This window comes from Rattus norvegicus, chromosome 2 (assembly GCF_036323735.1).
Source record: "Rattus norvegicus strain BN/NHsdMcwi chromosome 2, GRCr8, whole genome shotgun sequence".
NCBI classification, from domain to species: Eukaryota; Metazoa; Chordata; class Mammalia; order Rodentia; family Muridae; genus Rattus; species Rattus norvegicus.
Window position 1 is genome coordinate 247,903,498 of NC_086020.1, and position 16,110 is coordinate 247,919,607.

At 38.9% G+C, this 16,110-nt stretch overlaps 1 long non-coding RNA gene across 1 annotated transcript in view; it reads left to right on the top strand.

Annotated features, from left to right (window-relative positions):
* The window catches only part of LOC120100982 (uncharacterized), a 35,895-nt gene that overhangs the window by 11,087 nt on the left and 8,698 nt on the right, over positions 1-16,110 (top strand). Inside the window, exon 2 of the long non-coding RNA XR_005501435.2 lies at positions 11,557-11,695. This is a non-coding gene — a long non-coding RNA (uncharacterized LOC120100982). The remainder of the gene's footprint in view (positions 1-11,556; positions 11,696-16,110) is intronic.

The following is a 16,110-nucleotide window of genomic DNA, read 5'->3' on the forward strand; positions in this document are numbered from 1 at the left end:
TTTAAATGATTACTTCTATTTCTTTAGGAGTTATGTGGTTGTTTAAATGCTTTATCTGTTCCTGATTTAATTTCAGTATCTGGTCTAGGAAATTGTTCCTGATTTAATTTCAGTATCTGGTCTAGGAAATTGTTCCTGATTTAATTTCAGTACCCAGTCTAGGAAATTGTCCATTTCCTCCAGATTCTCAAATTTTCTTGAATATAGGCTTTTGTAGTAGGTTCTGATGATTTTTTGAATTTCCTCTGATTCTGTTGTTATGTCTACCTTTTCATTTCTGATTTTGTTAATTTGGACGCACTCTCTGTGTCCTCTCGTTAGTCTGGCTAAAGGTTTATCTATCTTGTTGATTTTCTTAAAGATCCTCCTTTTGGTTTTGTTGATTCTTTGTATAATCCTTTTTGTTTCTCCTTGGTTGATTTCAGCTCTGAGTTTGATTATTTTCTGCCTTCTACTACTCCTGGGTGTATTTGCTTCCTTTTGTTCTAGAGATTTTACATGTGCTGTCCAGCTGCTGATATATGCTCTCTCCTGTTTCTTTCTGCAGGCACTCAGCACTATGAGTTTTCCTCCTAGCACAGCTTTCATTGTGTCCCATAAGTTTGGGTATGTTGTACCTTCATTTTCATTAAATTCTAAGAAGTCTTTAATTTCTTTCTTATTTCTTCCTTGACCAGGTTATCATTGAGTCGAGCATTGTTCAACTTCCATGTATATGTGGGCATTCTTCCCTTATTGTTATTGAAGACCAGCTTTAGCCCATGGTGGTCTGATAGGACGCATGGGATTATTTCTATCTTTCTGTATCTGTTGAGGCCTGTTTTGTGCTCGATTATATGGTCAATTTTGGAGAAAGTACCATGAGGTGGTGAGAAGAAGGTATATCCTTTTGTTTTAGGATAGAATGCTCTATAAATATCTGTTATGTCCATTTGGTTCATAACTTCTGTTAGTCTGTGTATGTTTCTGTTTAATTTCTGTTTCCATGATCTGTCCATTGTTGAGAGTGGGGTGTTGAAGTCTCCTACTCTTATTGTGTGAGGTGCAATGTGTACTTTGAGCTTTAGTAAGGTTACTTTTCCATATGTAGGTGCCCTTGTATTTGGGGCATAGATATTTAGGATTGAGAGTTAATCTTGGTGGATTTTTTCTTTGATGAATATGAAGTGTCCTTCTTTATCTTTTTTGATGACTTTTGGTTAAAAATCAATTTTATTTTATATTAGAATGGTTACTCCAGCTTGCTTCTTCAGACCATTTGCTTGGAAAGTTGTTTTCCAGCCTTTTACTCTGAGGTAGTGTCTCTGAGGTGTGTTTCCTGTAGGCAGCAAAATGCTGGGTCTTCATTATGTATCCAGTTTGTTATTCTGGGTCTTTATATTGGGCAATTGAGTCCATTGGTGTTGAGAGATATTAAGGAGTAGTGATTGTTGCTTCCTGTTATCTTCATATTTGAGGGTGATATGTTTGTGTGCTTGTCTTCTCTTTGTTTTGTTATTAATTGCAAGACTATTACTTTCTTCCTTTTTCTAGGGTGTAGCTTGCCTCCTTATGTTGGGCTTTACCATTTATTATCCTTTGTAGGGCTGGATTTGTAGAAAGATATTGTGTAAATTTGGTTTTGTCATGGAATATCTTTTTTTCATCTATGTTAATTGAGAGTTTTGCAGGATACAGTAACCTGGGCTGGCATTTATGTTCTCTAGGGTCTGTTTGACATCTGTTCAGGATCTTCTGGCTTTCCTAGTCTCTGGTGAGAAGCTTGGTGTAATTCTGATAGGTCTGCCTTTATATGTTACTTGACCTTTTTCCCTTACTGCTTTTAATATTCTTTCTTTGTTTTGTGCATTTGGTGTTTTTACTATTATGTGACAGGAGGAGTTTCTTTTCTGGCCCAATCTATTTGGAGTTCTGTAGGCTACTTGTATGTTCATGGGCACCTCTTTCTTTAGGTTAGGGAAATTTTCTTCTATGTTTGTCGAAGATATTTACTGGTGCTTTGAGTTGGGAATCTTCACTCTCTTCTATACCTATTATCCTTAGGTTTGATGTTATTATGTCCTGGATTTCCTGTATGTTTTGAGCTGTAGCTTTTTCAGCTTTATATTATCTTTGACAATTGTTTCAATGATTTCTATGGAATTGTCTGCTCCTGAGATTCTCTCTTCTATCTCTTGTATTGTGTTGGTGATGCTTGTATCAACAGCTCCTTGTCCCTTCTTTGGATTTCTTTTTTTTTTTTAATTTTTTTTTATTAACTTGAGTATTTCTTATATACATTTCAAGTGTTATTCCCTTTCCCGGTTTCTGGGCAAACATCCCCTCCCCCATCCCCTTTCTTATGGGTGTTCCCCTCCCAACCCTCCCCCCATTGCCGCCCTCCCCCCATAGTCTAGTTCACTGGGGGTTCAGTCTTAGCAGTACCCAGGGCTTCCCCTTCCACTGGTGCTCTTACTAGGATATTCATTGCTACCTATGGGGTCAGAGTCCAGGGTCAGTCCATGTATAGTCTTTAGGTAGTGGCTTAGTCCCTGGAAGCTCTGGTTGCTTGACATTGTTGTACTTTTGGGGTCTCGAGCCCCTTCAAGCTCTTCCAGTTCTTTCTCTGATTCCTTCAACGGGGGACCTATTCTCAGTTCAGTGGTTTGCTGCTGGCATTCGCCTCTGTATTTGCTGTATTCTGGCTGTGTCTCTCAGGAGCGATCTACATCCGGCTCCTGTCGGTCTGCACTTCTTTGCTTCATCCATCTTGTCTAATTGGGTGGCTGTATATGTATGGGCCACATGTGGGGCAGGCTCTGAATGGGTGTTCCTTCAGTCTCTGTTTTAGTCTTTGCCTCTCCCTTCCCTGCCAAGGGTATTCTTTTTCCTCATTTAAAGAAGGAGTGAAGCATTCACATTTTGATCATCCGTCTTGAGTTTCGTTTGTTCTAGGGATCTAGGGTAATTCAAGCATTTGGGCTAATAGCCACTTATCAATGAGTGCATACCATGTATGTCTTTCTGTGATTGGGTTAGCTCACTCAGGATGATATTTTCCAGTTCCAACCATTTGCCTACGAATTTCATAAACTCGTTGTTTTTGATAGCTGAGTAATATTCCATTGTGTAGATATACCACATTTTCTGTATCCATTCCTCTGTTGAAGGGCATCTGGGTTCTTTCCAGCTTCTGGCTATTATAAATAAGGCTGCGATGAACATAGTGGAGCACGTGTCTTTTTTATATGTTGGGGCATCTTTTGGGTATATGCCAAAGAGAGGTATAGCTGGATCCTCAGGCAGTTCAATGTCCAAGTTTCTGAGGATCCTCCAGACTGATTTCCAGAATGGTTGTACCAGTATGCAATCCCACCAACAATGGAGGAGTGTTCCTCTTTCTCCACATCCTCGCCAGCATCTGCTGTCACCTGAGTTTTTGATCTTAGCCATTCCCACTGGTGTGAGGTGAAATCTCAGGGTTGTTTTGATTTGCATTTCCCTTATGACTAAAGATGTTGAACATTTCTTTAGGTGTTTCTCAGCCATTCGGCATTCCTCAGCTGTGAATTATTTGTTTAGCTCTGAACCCCATTTTTAATAGGGTTATTTGTTTCCCTGCGGTCCAACTTCTTGAGTTCTTTGTATATTTTGGATATAAGGCCTCTACCTGTTGTAGGATTGGTAAAGATCTTTTCCCAATCTGTTGGTTGCCGTTTTGTCCTAACCCCAGTGTCCTTTGCCTTACAGAAGCTTTGCAGTTTTATGAGATCCCATTTGTCGATTCTTGATCTTAGAGCATAAGCCATTGGTGTTTTGTTCAGGAAATTTTTTCCAGTGCCCATGTGTTCCAGATGCTTCCCTAGTTTTTCTTCTATTAGTTTGAGTGTGTCTGGTTTGATGTGGAGGTCCTTGATCCACTTGGACTTCAGCTTTGTACAAGGTGATAAGGATGGATCGATCTGCATTCTTCTACATGTTGCCCTCCAGTTGAACCAGCACCATTTGCTGAAAATGCTATCTTTTTTCCATTGGATGGTTTTGGCTCCTTTGTCAAAAATCAAGTGACCATAGGTGTGTGGGTTCATTTCTGGGTCTTCAATTCTATTCCATTGGTCTATCTGTCTGTCTCTGTACCAATACCATCCAGTTTTTATCACTATTGCTCTGTAATACTGCTTGAGTTCAGGGATAGTGATTCCCCCTGAAGTCCTTTTATTGTTGAGGATAGCTTTAGCTGTCCTGGGTTTTTTGTTATTCCAGATGAATTTGCAAATTGTTCTGTCTAACTCTTTGAAGAATTGGATTGGTATTTTGATGGGGATTGCATTGAATCTGTAGATTGCTTTTGGTAAAATGGCCATTTTTACTATATTAATCCTGCCAATCCATGAGCATGGGAGATCTTTCCATCTTCTGAGGTCTTCTTCAATTTCTTTCCTCAGTGTCTTGAAGTTCTTATTGTACAGATCTTTTACTTGCTTGGTTAAAGTCACACCGAGGTACTTTATATTATTTGGGTCTATTATGAAGGGTGTCGTTTCCCTAATTTCTTTCTCGGCTTGTTTCTCTTTTGTGTAGAGGAAGGCTACTGATTTATTTGAGTTAATTTTATACCCAGCCACTTTGCTGAAGTTGTTTATCAGCTTTAGTAGTTCTCTGGTGGAACTTTTGGGATCACTTAAATATACTATCATATCGTCTGCAAACAGTGATATTTTGACTTCTTTTCCGATCTGTATCCCCTTGACCTCCTTTTGTTGTCTGATTGCTTTGGCTAGAACTTCAAGAACTATATTGAATAAGTAGAGAGAGAGTGGGCAGCCTTGTCTAGTCCCTGATTTTAGTGGGATTGCTTCGAGTTTCTCTCCATTTAGTTTAATGTTAGCAACTGGTTTGCTGTATATGACTTTTACTATGTTTAGGTATGGGACTTGAATTCCTATTCTTTCCAGGACTTTATCATGAAGGGGTGATGAATTTTGTCAAATGCTTTCTCAGCGTCTAATGAAATGATCATGTGGTTTTGTTCTTTCAGTTTGTTTATATAATGGATCACGTTGATGGTTTTCCGTATATTAAACCATCCCTGCATGCCTGGGATGAAGCCTACTTGGTCATGGTGGATGATTGTTTTGATGTGCTCTTGGATTCGGTTTGCCAGAATGTTGTTGAGTATTTTTGCGTCGATATTCATAAGGGAAATTGGTCTGAAGTTCTCTTTCTTTGTTGTGTCTTTGTGTGGTTTAGGTATAAGAGTAATTGTGGCTTCGTAGAAGGTAATCGGTAGTGATCCATCTGTTTCAATTTTGTGGAATAGTTTGGATAACATTGGTATGAGGTCTTCTCTGAAGGTTTGGTAGAATTCTGCACTAAACCCGTCTGGACCTGGGCTCTTTTTGGTTGGGAGACCTTTAATGACTGCTTCTATTTCCTTAGGAGTTATGGGGTTGTTTAACTGGTTTATCTGTTCCTGATTTAACTTCGGTACCTGGTATCTGTCTAGGAAATTGTCCATTTCCTGAAGATTTTCAAGTTTTGTTGAATATAGGTTTTTATAGTAAGATCTGATGATTTTTTGAATTTCCTCTGAATCTGTTGTTATATCTCCCTTTTCATTTCTGATTTTGTTAATTTGGACGCACTCTCTGTGTCCTCTCGTTAGTCTGGCTAAGGGTTTATCTATATTGTTGATTTTCTCAAAGAACCAACTTTTGGTTCTGTTGATTCTTTCTATGGTCCTTTTTGTTTCTACTTGGTTGATTTCTGCTCTGAGTTTGATTATTTCCTGCCTTCTACTCCTCCTGGGTGTATGTGCTTCTTTTTGTTCTAGAGCTTTTAGGTGTGCTGTCAAGCTGCTGATATATGCTCTTTCCTGTTTCTTTCTGCAGGCACTCAGCGCTATGAGTTTTCCTCTTAGCACAGCTTTCATTGTGTCCCATAAGTTTGGGTATGTTGTACCTTCATTTTCATTAAATTCTAAAAAGTTTTTAATTTCTTTCTTTATTTCTTCCTTGACCAGGTTATCATTGAGTAGAGCATTGTTCAATTTCCACGTATATGTGGGCATTCTTCCCTTATTGTTATTGAAGACCAGTTTTAGGCCGTGGTGGTCCGATAGCACGCATGGGATTATTTCTATCTTTCTGTACCTGTTGAGGCCCGTTTTTTGACCAATTATATGGTCGATTTTGGAGAAAGTACCATGAGGAGCTGAGAAGAAGGTATATCCTTTTGCTTTAGGATAGAATGTTCTATAAATATCCGTTAAGTCCATTTGGCTCATGGCTTCTCTTAGTCTGTCTACATCTCTGTTCAATTTCTGTTTCCATGATCTGTCCATTGATGAGAGTGGGGTGTTGAAATCTCCCACTATTATTGTGTGAGGTGCAATGTGTGTTTTGAGCTTCAGTAAGGTTTCTTTTACATATGTAGGTGCCCTTGTATTTGGGGCATAGATATTTAGGATTGAGAGTTCATCTTGGTGGATTTTTCCTTTGATGAATATGAAGTGTCCTTCCTTATCTTTTTTGATGACTTTTAATTGAAAATCGATTTTATTCGATATTAGAATGGCTACTCCAGCTTGCTTCTTCTGACCATTTGCTTGGAAAATTGTTTTCCAGCCTTTCACTCTGAGGTAATGTCTGTCTTTGTCTCTGAGGTGTGTTTCCTGTAGGCAGCAGAATGCAGGGTCTTCGTTGTGTATCCAGTTTGTTAATCTATGTCTTTTTATTGGGGAGTTGAGGCCATTGATGTTGAGAGATATTAAGGAATAGTGATTATTGCTTCCCGTTATATTCATATTTGGATGTGAGGTTATGTTTGTGTGCTTTCATTCTCTTTGTTTTGTTGCCAAGACGATTAGTTTCTTCCTTCTTCTAGGTTATAGCTTGCCTCCTTATGTTGGGCTTTACCCTTTATTATCCTTTGTAGTGCTGGATTTGTAGAAAGATATTGTGTAAATTTGGTTTTGTCATGGAATATCTTGGTTTCTCCATCTATGTTAATTGAGAGTTTTGCAGGATACAGTAACCTGGGCTGGCATTTGTGTTCTCTTAGGTTCTGTATGACATCAGTCCAGGATCTTCTTGCCTTCATAGTTTCTGGTGAGAAGTCTGGTGTGATTCTGATAGGTCTGCCTTTATATGTTACTTGACCTTTTTCCCTTACTGCTTTTAATATTCTTTCTTTATTTTGTGCGTTTGGTGTTTTGACTATTATGTGACGGGAGGTGTTTCTTTTCTGGTGCAATCTATTTGGAGTTCTTCTTGTATGCCTATGGGTATCTCTTTTTTTAGATTAGGGAAGTTTTCTTCTATGATTTTGTTGAAGATATTTACTGGTCCTTTGAGCTGGAAGTCTTCACTCTCTTCTATACCTATTATCCTTAGGTTTGATCTTCTCATTGAGTCCTGGATTTCCTGTATGTTTTGGACCAGTAGCTTTTTCCGCTTTACATTATCTTTGACAGTTGAGTCAATGATTTCTATGGAATCTTCTGCTCCTGAGATTCTCTCTTCCATCTCTTGTATTCTGTTGGTGATGCTTGTATCTACGGCTCCTTGTCTCTTCCTTTGGTTTTCTATATCCAGGGTTGTTTCCATGTGTTCTTTCTTGATTGCTTCTATTTCCATTTTTAATTCCTTCAACTGTTTGATTGTGTTTTCCTGGAATTCTTTCAGGGATTTTTGCGATTCCTCTCTGTAGGCTTCTACTTGTTCTCTAAGGGAGTTCTTCACGTCTTTCTTGAAGTCCTCCAGCATCATGATCAAATATGATTTTGAAACTAGATCTTGCTTTTCTGGTGTGTTTGGATATTCCATGTTTGTTTTGGTGGGAGAATTGGGCTCCGATGATGCCAAGTAGTCTTGGTTTCTGTTGCTTGGGTTCCTGCGCTTGCCTCTCGCCATCAGATTATCTCTAGTGTTACTTTGTTCTGCTATTTCTGACAGTGGCTAGACTGTCCTATAAGCCTGTGTGTCAGGAGTGCTGTAGACCTGTTTTCCTCTCTTTCAGTCAGTTATGGGGACAGAGTGTTCTGCTTTCCGGCGTGTAGTTTTTCCTCTCTACAGGTCTTCAGCTGTTCCTGTGGGCCTGTGTCTTGAGTTCACCAGGCAGCTTTCTTGCAGCAGAAAAGTTGGTCTTACCTGTGGTCCCGAGGCTCAAGTTCGCTCGTGGGGTGCTGCCCACGGGCTCTCTGCGGCGGCAGAAACCAGGAATACCTGTGCCGCCCCTTCCAGGAGCTTCAGTGCACCAGGGTTCCAGATGGCCTTTGGTGTTTTCCTCTGGCGTCCGAGATGTATGTACAGAGAGCAGTCTCTTCTGGTTTCCCAGGCTTGTCTGCCTCTCTGAAGGTTTAGCTCTCCCTCCCACGAGATTTGGGTGCAGAGAACTGTTTATCCGGTCTGTTTCCTTCAGGTTCTGGCGGTGTCTCAGGCAGGGGTCCTGCCGCTCCTGGGCCCTCCCCTACGGGAGCCCAGAGGCCTTATACAGTTTCCTCTTGGGCCAGGGATGTGGGCAGGGGTGAGCAGTGTTGGTGGTCTCTTCAGCTCTGCAGCCTCAGGAGTGCCCACATGACCAGGCGGTTGGGTCTCTCTCTCACAGGGTCTGGGAGCAGAGAGCTGCTGCGGGCCGGGATCCGCGGGTGTGGGACTTCCCCTTCTTTGGATTTCTATATCCAGGTTTGTTTCCCTTTGTAATTTCTTTATTGTTTCTATTTCTATTTTCCATTCGTTTAACTGTTTGATTGTGCTTTCCTGTAATTCTTTCAAGGATTTTTGTGTTTCCTCTCTAAGGGTTTCTACTTGTGTTTTCCTGCAATTTTCAAAGGGAGTTCTTTATATCCTTCTTAAAGTCCTCCATCATCATGATCAAATGTGGTTTTAAATCTAGATCTTGCTTTTCTGGTGTGTTTGGATATTCAGTGTTTGCTTTGGTGGGAGAATTGGGCTCTGATTATGCCATGTAGTCTTGGTTTCTGTTGCTTGGGCTCCTGCACTTGCCTCTCGCCATCAGGTTGACTCTGGTGTTACCTTGTTCTGTTATTTCTGACAGTGACTTGACTGTCCTATAGGCCTGTGTGTCAGGAGTGCTGTAGACCTGGTTTCCTGTTTTCTTTCAGCCAGTTATGGGAACAGAGTGTTCTGCTTTTAGGTGTGTAGTTGTTTCTGTTCACTTGCTTCCAGCTGTTCCTGTGGGCATGTGTCCTGAGTCCACCAGGCAGGTCACTTGGAGCAGAAAAGTTGGTCTTACCTTTGGTCTCAGGTCTGAAGTCTCTCCTCGGGCTTAGGTTTCAGCTCTCCATGAGTGCAGCAACCAGAAGGGTCTGCCCCTCATTCTCCTGTGTCCCTGTGCACAGGGGGCCCAGATGGCACTAGGCGTTTTCCTCTAGAGTCAGAAATGTGGGCAGAAAGTAGTCTCCTCTGTATTCCCAGGTGTGTCTGCCCCTCTGAAGGTCTAGCTATCCCTCCCACAGGATTTGAGTGCAGGGAGCTGTTTGACCAGGTCCGTTCAGATCCAGGCACATTCTGGGCCACAGGGCTCTGGCAGCTTGACTGCTGCTATCTTCCTATTCCCAGAGGCCCTATACAGTTTCCTCTTGGACCAGGGATGTGGGCAAAGGTGGGCAGAAGTGGCAATCTTTCCTGCCCTGCAGTCTCAGTATTGCCCACACATCTGGGCAATGAGCTTTCTCTCCCATGGGGTTTGGGAGCAGGGAGCTGTGGGCTGGGGTCAGTGAAGTTTGGGCACCAACTAGAAACCAGCGCCCATGTGTTTTCTAATCTTCATCTATTAGCTAATCATATGTAGAGTATACATCCATCATTTTTGATCTGAGAATACATTGATAAGATTTTATTTTCCATTATAATTTTATAAGTTAATGTTAAAATATTCTCTAGTTACAGGTCTCTTAAGAAAACATGTACTTCTAGTTTGGTGGGCTTTCAAACTTCAATGTATAACAGCTGTAACAGATCATGATAATCAAAGGCATGACATGTTTCTGCCTCACCTCATATACTCTCATATACTGCCTATTTACAGGCAAGTTCTCTGAATAAATGCTCATTCGGGGAATAAATGATCTTTGTTTGCACCATTTGAAAATGTATTACAATTATATTATTGCAAGTTTTAGTTAGTTAATGGAGTTAATTCCTATAATATCTGAATGAAGAAACATGAGTGAAGTCAATTTTCAATTGAGGTCTCCTCATTTTAATACTAATTCATATATAATGATGTCGCTCATAATATTTGGGCACATTTTCCCTGACTAATCCTTCAATCTTGTCTCTGTCATATGCCAGAATTAGTTTTCTTAAATTTACTTTCTTAATGATCCAAACTAATTGATTAACATTCACTATACTTAGGTGATGGAAATATTAAATGAAGTTTTAAGTACAGGTACTTGTTTCTCTACACATGTTTAGGAGTTCCAGTCATTGATAATTTCTAGTGGGAACCTTAAATCTATTATGCCATCTCTAGGATTCTTCCAGTAGAGGCTCTAGATTTGTGTGTATTAAAGTTTAGTTAAGTAGGTTTTTTTTCTTCTTTTAATTAAAATATAGCCATGGCCAGATGGTTGAGTAAAGAAAGTCTGCATTCACATTAATAAGGGCAGATCTAGCAAAAAACTCATCGGCTAGGCTGGCTGTCCTGTGATATTAACATATTTTCTCTCATGAATGTAAGTTCACCAGAATCACCATCAAGATGTTCCTAGGTTAAGATGCAAAGACATGTACATTCTATTTTTGAAAATCCTGCTTTTTATGACTTATGTGAAAGAAACACACATTAAAACAATTGAACAAACCTGTTCTGCATAATGCGAACACATTTTTCTCATCTTCTATGTGTTTACAGTCTCTTATTAAACGTATATGTCTTTCAAGTGGGATTGGCACACATTTTTGTTTATGCCCTCAGGCCAGATGTTGACTAACAACTTTAATTTTATTCCACTGTATCTGTTCGTTGGAATTCACATGTGCTGTGGATCCCTGGAATTCACAAGCACAAAATCTGACTTCACCCTTAGCAGACTATAAAGCTGGCATCACCTTTTCCCAGGTACTAGTCAAACCTGGTATTTTTATCATAGCTATGGAAAGTCTGTTTTGAACCTTTCTAAGAAGAGTGATGTGTGTGCTACTGTGAAGGCTCAGGTATTCATCCTACAGGCTAACAAATTACCCTGTCACATTTGTTCATATTTTATTAGAAAGCACAGGATTCTAGGGTAGAGGCCAAGAATGCATTACTCACTATACCAAAAAAAATTATAAATATATTTCCTTCATTTTTCTGCCAAAATGTCACGGAAGGGGTTTAAGAGAATAGCCATGACCCCTGGCTTAGGTCCCTGACCTTCCTTATGGAAGCTAAAATGGCTGCTTTCTCACCCAAGAGCAGTGGCTCTGTCTTTCATAAAAGGATGATGTTGAAGTGTGACTGAAAATGGAGTCCAAATCAATGAACAGCTAGCTTATTTGAGACCTGTAAGATGTGCAGAAAAGGCAATTAAGATTTGTCCCAATAAAATCTATCCCTATTTCTTAGCCTAGTTTCTGAAGAAGTTCTTGTCTACCACTCAACCGTGTTGCTGACTACCCTGATACATCTGTCTGACAGAGCCTGGAACCACATCTGTTCAATTTTGTACTTTGAGCCATTCATCCACTTTCTAATCAATAAAGTTGTAAGTATTAAACTCAGTCATAGCTAGACCTCAAAAGGAGCGGGCTAAGCAATTCCCAAGTGACCATGGTTTATTGTCAAATGACAGGAGATGTTCTTCCTAAGTTTCAACCTCATTGTTAAAGTTGTCCCAGGTGAAACAGGATGCATCAGTGAATTTGAAAAAAATGAGTCCAATTGTGGGGAATTTCCTGGCTGCATCTGCGTGTGCCTGTGCTGTAGCTGCTTTGCTTAGGCCTTAATGCTTTCTTCACAACCTTTGTTACAAGTGCTAACTTTGGGAAATGTGCAATTCCATCACTGACTGCTTGCATTTACCAAGCGTTCACACAAAAAATTTAGGTGGCTTTTGAATAAGAACATTTATCAGAAACCAACAAACAAACAGCAGGAAAGAATTGCTTCCAATTTAAGGCTCTCCAAATCCATCTAAAAATGTTTTTATTAGCAATGTATCACATGAGGGAAATGCACATTTGGATAATTTTAATTTAGTTATCACAAATTTTATTCTAAATTGGTGCCAGTTACTTCTACACTACCGCATTTGCCTTTATCAACAATTTTTTTCAGCCACATAGCACTGTACTTGACGTGTTTTTAAAAGCAGACTTCATTCGCTGCATCCCTGCTTAGGAAGTATTAAAAAAAAAAGACTTCGAGCAACAAAGATACCACATACAGCAAGAAATGAATCTGTACTCTCACACAAGGTCCCTGCAACACACATGACCATGTCCTAGTAGATGTAAGCTTTCTGTATCTTTCTTTAGCTCATGGATATATAGTCAGCTATTCACATAATACAATTTTTGTTACAAATACCCTCTGAAAACCCAAAATGAGCTCTTATGATATTGAAATCTACCTTTCCTGATATCTATAGCTTTCTGAAGCACATTTCCAAATCCTTATAGAATACAGCTATTACGAGTTCCTACTGAGAAACAAAATTGTGTATAATACAGCTCTCAGAGGTTTTGTCATTATTACAATAAGCACTAGGTAGGTGGCACTAGTATTTTTATCACTAAATGAGAGACGAGCACTAACACTAAAATAAAAATACTTGATAGGAAATAAAAACAACATGGCTTGAGCAGCTGGCTTGATGATTTCTCTTCTAACATGTAAACAGATTTGGGTTTGAGCTCCAATATGACACTTTGTAATAATAGTAATAAAGTTAAATGATATCATACTAAAGTTTATATTGTATTAAATAATAATAATAATACAATTATAACTAAAAGCTAATAACATTGAGTGATTTCATTCTAACATTGGTGTCCTTGCACTTGTGAGCCAGCTATATGACACTTATTATGATGCTTTCTACATAATGTTTTGGGGGGGAATTAAAGTTCGAGTTATCCCACACATACAGAAATGCATGAGGTCATCTTGGTATTTTTCTCTAGTTTCATTTCTTCTGATCATACATGCATACTTGTTGAAACTACATTAGGGGTATTCAAATGCTCTATATTGTGCATTCTAGAGAGAGGGACAAAGTAAAACAAAACTTATTTCTTGTGGCAGGTTAAATCACCACATTTATATGTTACTTTCACTGAAATTATGTGGTATCTTTGCTGCTTAAAATCTGTTTTCTCAATACTTCCCAAACAGGAACACATTGAATAAAGTCTATTTTTAAACGCATGCCAAGTACAGTGCTATGTGGCTGAATAAAATTGTTGATAAAGACAAATGTAGTGGAGAAATAAGTGGGACTGATTTAGAGTGAAATTTGTGATAACTCAATTAAAATTACCGAAATATGCATTTACCTTACATGATACATTGCTAATAAAAAACATTTTAGGGGAATTTGGAGAGCCTTAAATTGGAAGATGACAAAATTTCTATTCCATGTAACTCAGTGAAATCTGACCTAGTATTCTTCATGCTTTGCCTCAGTCTCAGACAGCTTCCGTTACTATGAGTAATTGTAACCACGGCAACATGACAGGGAATAATTAATGAAGGAAATTCAACTTCAAAATCTGTAACACATTTTAAATTACAAATATTAGAATAATAACAATGCTGCACACCTCTTCCCACGTTCAACTTGACTGAAATAATCTTATTTATAATTGTAATCTCTCTCACACACACACACAAACACACACACAACATATATATATACATATATATATATGCATGTGTATGAGAGAGAAAAAAGTAAGATACTGTGTCATTTTAATAAATCTATACTGCCTAAGTATCTGCACATATAAAATGTATCCTCCTTTTTACATCTTCCACATCCATCAAGGGTTCTGGTTTGTGAATTAGTCTATCAGAGTGATAGATCAACTTGGCTTCAGAGCCTGTATCTGCTAAGCACTAATTTTATGGTCTTGGTCACTCATTAACTATTCAAACATTGAATTTTCCAGAAAAATGACATTGCTGTTAATGCTGCAATTATTATAGAGAAAACAATCTAGAAGTAACTACTTTGGTGACCACAAAGCAAAGAATAAATTCTCAACAAATGTCAACAGGCCCACTAACAAACAAACAACTTTCCAACATATCTGGCATTCTTCTAGCTTTGTGGGGCAGGGGCAACAATTATTTCCCAAGAGAAATGTAAGTTTTGTATAAATAATAAATATGTATGACAGAAATGCAATTTCTGGATGGGCTGAGTGCAACAAAGATAAAGTACGTGTTAAATGTGGTGCTGTGGATGAAAAGCTGTGTTTAGGATTGTGGAGAAGTGGCTTTCTGGGAGCTGATCTTTACATTTTAATCATGAGAAGGAGGAAGCAATGTGCAGAATAGGGGTCAAGGTATGTGTCTGGTAAACAGTCGAACTCCAGTTCACTCTGGTCACCTAATGGCTGTTCCAACTATAGTTTCATGAAGGTCCAATACCATCACAGGATTTCCCATTGGACAATCAACCATTAAACATGTCTGGAAGGACTTGTTTTTTTCTGATACAGAGAAGAAAATAAGTACCAGGGGCAGGTGGCAAGTATAGAAAATGAAAGGTTCTGTCAATTCATGTGAGGGTAGTGTTCCTCAGGAAGAATTACTTCTGCTACCCTTTGCAATGTCAAGGTGACTACAGTGAACACTATATACATGAACCAGCTAAGAAAGCTTTCTATGTGAGCACAAAGAATTGCAATATTTGCTATAATGCATATGATAATTATTATTATTTAACCAATCTTCTAGTGATTATTATTTAAACAATCTTCAGTATTTGTATAGAATATTTGTATTCTATAAATATATGCAACTGTGTTGTGGTGATTTGAATATGTTTGACCCAGGGGAAATAGCACTAGTAGGAGTTGTGGCCATGTCGGAATGGGCGTGGCTTTATCACTGTTTAGAATATTTAATGCCTTGATGCCTTTGGATCTAGAAATAGAACTCTCAGTTACTTCTCCAGTACTAGTATTTCTGCCTAGACTCTGCCATGTTATCTGCCTGCTTGGATTAAGTGTGTTAGATTTTTAAAAATAGTTACCTATCAGAAATCAAAGTTCCAGAGGCAGTAGAAATGCTAGTGCTCTCCATAAATACCTGACTATAGAGAAAAATGACCCTTAACTAAGCTGTGGGGATGGAGGTACAAACCATGAGAAAATCAAGCAGTTGCACTTGAACTGTTATTTAAATATGAAAATAGGAAATTGAACAGCTTGTAAATTTGGCGTCATTTGACCCTCAAAGTTAATACATTTAACAACTAGGTAAGGGCTGGAGAGATAGCTACACAGTTAAGAGAATGCAGTGTACTCTTTATGAAGTTATGAGTTTGGTTGGCTTAAAGCACTGACATAAAGTAGCACACACTCACCTGTAACTCTAGTTCCAAGGAAACTGAGTCTTCTGTTCTCTGCAGGCACCTGAACTTATATTTGCATATTTACACGTAGTCAGACATCCACACACATACTCTTATTTTAATATAAAAAAATATTTAAAAAACAATTAGTTAATAAGAGTAATATTATCAACCAATTCCAGAGAAGCATACTGGCCATAACTTTGCCCATGTTTCTCAGTAGTTCACAGATTCTGCGATTTTTCCCCAAGACAGTGCAGTAACTATGCCAGGGAAGAGGGAGGGACACATTGCTCACTAGTCTTAATGTTTTTACCTGTTTGCATCCCCACTTCATCTTCCTTCAAAATCTTCAAGACCCCAGTAATACTTCTTCAGTCAGGGAACCAGACAGAATGGGGCTTGGTGAAGCTTCTAATGAGTAAGATGTAGCCCAGAGTTACTCTGTGGATGTGTGGATACTGTCTGAAACTAACAATCAGGCATTTCTAAGGTTTCTACAAACACATACACCACAGGTAACGTGAAAGATTAAGTAGCACATTCTACTGGCTATGCCGTAGGTTTTCCAAAATATTTCAGAACAATATAACTTA